The following is a 6,000-nucleotide window of genomic DNA, read 5'->3' as shown; positions in this document are numbered from 1 at the left end:
CAGGTACCACCACCCCCGCCATGGTGAGGCGTGGGTGCCATCACAAGCCACCGAGGCTGATGACAGGTACCAGGGCTGCCACCACGGTGAGCAATGGCACAGGTACCACCACAGTACCTGCCATGGTGACAGGCGATGGCACAGGTACCGCCACCGTACCCGCCGTGACAGGGGGCCGTAGCGCGGGGGACCCGGCGGCCGCCATGGCGGGCGGCGGCTCCGGGCGTAGCAGCGGGAGTGCGTCAGCGGCGAGGGGCGGGGAGGCCGCCGGGCAGATATTAAGCGCCGGGCGGCACCGGGCGAAGGCAGAGGTGAGCCGGGAAGCGCCGTCAGCGGTCGGTGGACGCGGCCGTCATTCATCCATCTATCTCTGCGCCGCCGCCGCCCTCGTTCATCCCTGCGCCGTCGCGGGAGGCTGCCCGCCCGGCTGAGGTGAAGTACGGCGGGGCGTGAGGGGTAACCTGCCGGGGCGTCCCGCTTCTCCGCGCAGCCCAGCCAGGCCTGCCGGGGAGGATGGGGGAGAGGGAGGGCTCGGCGGGCACCCGCGGAGACCGGGGGAAGGGAGGCCGGCCCGGCCCGCCGCGCCCGTGGGCGCGCTGCCCAGCGGGAGGCAGGTGGGCGGGACAGAGCGGCCGCGGCCCCCCGCCCGCAGGCCCCGGGACGGGTGCACCCCGGTGCCGCCATCCCCGCCGCCACCCGGCGCCGCGCTCCCTGCCTGGGGGCTGCGCCCGGTCCCCGCCGCCCACCGCGGCCGTGGCAGCGCCGAGCCGCACCGAGCCCAGCGCCGCGGGGGGCCGCGGGAGGGCGGAGGCGGCTCTGTCGGGCGGAGGGGCCGGCCCAGCCCCCCCTTCGGCCGGGTCCGCCGCCCCTGGCCTCGCCCGGCCTCCGCGGGCTATGGGCCGGGGCTTGGACGTGCCAAGTTTGGTGTGAGTTTTGGCCCAGGTGACCCCGTGTTAGCTGGGGCCAGACATCTTTTGTGGGGGCATCTGTTGTAGCGTTGCAGTTTGTGCGTTATAGCCACACATGTATGTATATTAGATCTATTATGCATGTGCATACCTTTATATATCTATATGAAAAATAACAATTGCAATGCTACAGTGAATCCCTCCCACAAAAGATGGCTCTGTGCAAATACATGTGGACATGCACAGTCACACACACGCTCTTAGTGTTTTCCTGTATGTGATGTCTGAAGTCTTTTTACATTTTTTTTTTTTTGAGGTAGGGTTGATTCTTCTCCCTTAAAACAAGGGATATTTAAGAGACATTCTTGTCTCTTAAAACATCTTGCCAAAGATACCCATTGACGTAGGATTGCTATCCTGCTTATGGAGTATTAAATACAACCTGAGAAGGTGGGTTACGCTGGGAGCTAGAGCACAAGGTTTTACTAGCAGTAATGGAGAACAAAATGTACTAACTAATGATTTTATATACATATTAGTATCCTATTTAAAAGAAACCATTGAAGAGTGATCTTTAAGCTCTTCTGAGCTGTGGAGTTTTCAGTATTAATAATAAGAAATTTGGTAAAGTAGCCTGTGATGTGGAAACACTATCTGGCTGATACTTGGGGTTTTTTTTGTGTATGTGTGTGAAGGAGAGATGTGGGAGCTTGTTTTTCTTTCTAACTAAGTGCAGATACTCGTTTTGTGTGTTGGGCTGTAGCATTGGTCGTAGTCTGGTATATAAACCACCACTTCTTAAGGGGAGTAAATATTCTGGCAGAGTGATCAGTATAATAAAATCAGCGCTGCCTCACTGGAGAGCCTATAGAAGTTTGCTGCAGATCAGCGTGATCATGGTCTCATTTCTCCTTCAAACACTTCTTGTGGGAACTGAGTGTGTCTTCACTCTGTTTACTTAACCACATGGGCACCTTTATTGTTTAATTGATCTCTGCTTGATTTAGATACTGAAGAACTTCTCGCTTTTTGTCTTAATGGTGGCTAATAAGAAAACTTTTTAGCACCTGTTTCATAGAGGGGAAAACATCAGTTCAGAGAGAGGTTTATACTATAAATGTTTAAATTACAGTTTGTTAACCACAATGATCATCTCAATTTCAACACTGTTTTATGAATGAAAAGCTTCTGAAGACTCTGATATAGTGGAGCAGTGTTTAAGTTGCTTCCCTATTCCCCTTCCTCCAGTCTTATCTTATTTAACATCTGCTCTGTATGGAAGCAAATGTTTTACAGTGGCTTTCTTTACTGTTGTGGAAGATAAGTAATTAAGATGGGATTCTACTGTACTTTTCCAATATACTCTCTCAAGCAATGTGCAATCAAGACACCCAGTACCAAGACTTTCTGAAGTGTTTCATAATGACCTCCTTTACAAAGAGTCATTACTCTGAGAAATGGCTTGGAAGGTACTCTTTATTTCTTCTGTGTGCGTATTAAGGCAAATAATGTCTCTTCACTTTAATAATTAAAAACAGTGGGTTTTTTTGGTGTGGTTTTTTTTAATGCCTATTAGTACTGTAAAGATAACACAACTCAGAATGAACTTAAAATTCTCCTTATCCAAATATCCTATCTGTGCAGGTTGGTTTAGATAGTTGTAATTGTGTACCTATACAGTGCAGAATCTTTGCCAGTGAAAGATGGAGGAAGTTCACTTCAGTGTAAAGGCTGACACTTATTAATGCTTTTGTTTTCATTTTTAAATGTGAAAAATGTAAATGATTGCTGTGAAAATCACTGAAAGAAGAACATGGAATTTGGTGATATTAGAGCAAGTCATCAGAGTAGAAGAGCCCTTTACTTGCTTACATTCTTAGATATAATAAAGTTTAGTGTCAATATCTATCTCGTAGCAACCAATGAATATCAAGTAGTAGTAAGCATTTAAAGGTGTTACCAATTATGTTTCTAAACTTCAAATACAAATAGTAATATTAGAGTGGAAGTAATGTATGTGCTTATTTTCACACAGATATTCCTTAAATATTTTTCCATTCACGTTATGACCACCTCATTTCATCACAGATAAATACCCTCCTCCAGACTCACAGGGCTGTAACCTAGTCATCAAATTCTATCAGCTATTTATTCTAGCTGATGTATAGCTATTCTATATATTCCAGGAAGCCATAGTCTTCCTTTGATCTGTGAAAATACAAAGTTTGGGGCAGCTGTAGTAGAAGTGCATGCTTTTCTTTGGAAGAGCTTTTATCAATGAATGTCTCTTGGGTGATCATTTCGTAAACTGTTTAAAAATGAAAAAAACTTTTTCAAACAATAGAAATGTTTTTCTTCAAAAAACCAATCAAGAAAAATTCAGCCCTCCTCTGAAACTTTTGCTTCCAGCTGTTACAGCATGGATTAAACAATCCTGAGTGGAAAAGCCTGCTTTAATGAGTTTCCGCTACTGCATTGTTTTAAATATGACAGAAACGGCATATTCAGTGTCTTGATAGCTCTTGTCTGGCATTCTTGCAGTTTTGTCTGCTGTTGCTGACTTTTTCTTTTTTTTTTTTTTTAACAATGGGATGTGATAGCATGTATTTATTTAATCATTATAAATTTAGTTGCTGTTCTTCAGTGAGCCTGAGATTTCAAAGAAGCTTTTAAATATCTCCCTAAAATATAGAAAAGAATCCTGTCCCAAAAGAGCGATGAGCTGTCAAATCTTCCCTAAAATCTCACTGAAATCAATGAGACTTATCAGGACTAACGTATCTCTTAGTTTCCAGAGTTAACTGGAAAACCTACTAGTGTTTTAAATAATACATCTATATATACTAAATGATTCCTTGAGTTGAAAATCTAGGAAGATGCATTTGTCTGATTGTGTACTGAACTGTGTGTTGTACAGCTATTCAAAGTAGCATTTTAGATTTTTGATTTGTTTTCCAATCTGAGTTGTTCCTCTCTTGGTCCTGTACTTTGTTTTGTAGTAAAATAACATCTTATGATTTTATTACTGTAGAACAGGGAACCTGTGTGTTCATAGTGCCAGTGACTCCCTTCTGCTTACGGTTAGAAATTGGTTTTGGGACAGGATGAATTGAACTCACTGTTACCCTTTTATCCTAGGCTTCATCAAAACATGTAAAGTAAGGGTAATTAAATAGGTTTCTTTAATTCTCTGGATCACTGAAGAGGGAGAATAATTGGTAAAGGTGCGGTCTGTGTCAAATCAGTAGCCCCTGAGGCAGTGCTTGAAGAAGAATACATCCTGTTCAGAAGTTTGAACACAGCTGTAGTTATGGGCCTGCGGCTGCACTGGTTCTTCCCAGGCACTGGGTATCAATGACCTTGGAATGGTATGGAATGCTGCATTAACCCTAACGGACTTGATACTTCTAATGCACCAGGTGTAAAAATGTGAGATGCGTTTAGGCTAGCAAATGTATTGCTAGAAGACCAATCTCTTCTCTATCCCTTTTGCAGGTGGCAAATCCTGCAAATAGGCTTTCTAGCTTGAATAGCGTTTCTCACAACTGTTGTAGAAGTAGCCAGCAATAATCGTAACTCTGGGGAATTTGCGTGATTTATGAGTTGATAATGATAAAATAGTTGGGGATGTTAACAATAATGATGTAAATGTTATTACAGTGCAGCACAGACAAAAGCATTTTAAAATGTTGGAGTATTTTATTTCTTTTAATACTACAGCATTGAGAGTTTATGTTGTCAACCTTTACTCTGAAGCTGCAGAAAGGAGTTTTCTGAAGAAGCGGGAGGTAACAAACCTTATTCTTGCAACTGTGGCTTAAAGACAAACACTACTTCATGCTCAAGATCATGAGTTAGCAGTGCTAATACTGTTCCGGGTTTTCATACAGTATGGTACGGTGATATATTCAGAGGTATGATTAACTTGCTTATCTCTGTTCTAAACCCACCCCTAACAAGCCACTAATGTCTGTATTTCTAGAGAAGATCAGTTATTGAAGCTTTTAAGGCATTTTTTTCCAAAAATTCAAGTACATCCATAGCAGGATAGCCTAGGTGCTAGGAGGTGTAGCTTAGAAGTTTGAATCTTACAAACATGTATTACAGTGAGAAGCTGGGGAAGTGCGGTATAGTCACAGAAGCGTCTAAGTTCCTGGAAGGATGTCAGGATGGTTGATGATGGAGATAAAGACAGGGTGACACCCAGGAGAAGGTTGTGTGTGCATTCCTTTCTGCTATGAGAGACATTCTTTCTAACTTTCTCAGACATCGAACTTTAGTCCTGTGGTAACATGCTTACTGATAGCTAGTGAATACATGTTAACAAATGAGCTTTTTATAATGCAGCTGTGATAGGCTGAACTAAAACAGCAGTGGCTATATCCATGCAGTTGTGGGAAACAAAAATGAACCATTTGCAATTATGAGACTGCTGGAAACAAAGGCAAATGCAGAGCTGCTCAGGAATGTGCTCTACCTGCTAAAGGGTTTGCTAAATAGTGGTTCTGATGGCAGTAGGTACGGACAGTGGGGAGAAGCGATTAATTTTGGGGAAGATGGTATGCCCTAAGCTGCTGCTAATTTGTATGGTCCTGTTGGAAAGCCTAGAGAAGAGGGATGTCAGTCAATTGATGTCTGAACAGATTCTTGAGAGCTCTGAGCAATTAAATACTCTTTTGATGTTTTAGTCTTCCTTTGTTTTGGGAACAGGACTTCTATGTAAACAAGAAATACCAGACCTTGCTGCTTATTTTTTTTTTCTCCTAGCTGGAGTAGCCTACAAGATGTGTGACTCTTTCCTAACTTATTAGTCACATTGATGCTAGGTTTGAATTTGCATTTCTTGAATATTTATTTTTCAGAGAATCGAGTTTCCTTCTAGCTTTATAGTTTTAGTTCATGTGTGCCTTTTTTCCATCCTTCTAAAGATGGGGTGAGGAAGACAAACATTCATTGCTGAGTCCAGCTGTGAGCTGGAGAGGGGTAGTGTGTCTGTGTGGCCTTTGTAGAGCTAAGGAAGTATTGCTGCTGTTTTACATGGACATATGGAAATGCCTACACCTACCACTGTATTTATGAGAATGGTGTCTGT

The 6,000-nt window shown here is 43.5% G+C and overlaps 1 protein-coding gene across 1 annotated transcript in view; it reads left to right on the top strand.

The window, feature by feature from the left end:
- Positions 1–389: 389 nt before the first annotated feature.
- Positions 390–6,000, top strand: part of FAM169A (family with sequence similarity 169 member A) — a 35,316-nt gene continuing 29,705 nt past the window's right edge. Inside the window, exon 1 of the mRNA XM_054184933.1 lies at positions 390–432. The gene's annotated coding sequence lies outside the window, so the exon portion shown is untranslated. The remainder of the gene's footprint in view (positions 433–6,000) is intronic.

This window comes from Rissa tridactyla, chromosome Z (genome assembly GCF_028500815.1).
Source record: "Rissa tridactyla isolate bRisTri1 chromosome Z, bRisTri1.patW.cur.20221130, whole genome shotgun sequence".
In the NCBI taxonomy this organism is placed as follows: domain Eukaryota; kingdom Metazoa; phylum Chordata; class Aves; order Charadriiformes; family Laridae; genus Rissa; species Rissa tridactyla.
Note: the sequence above shows the minus strand (reverse complement) of the source record. Positions and strands in the feature narration are given on the sequence as shown.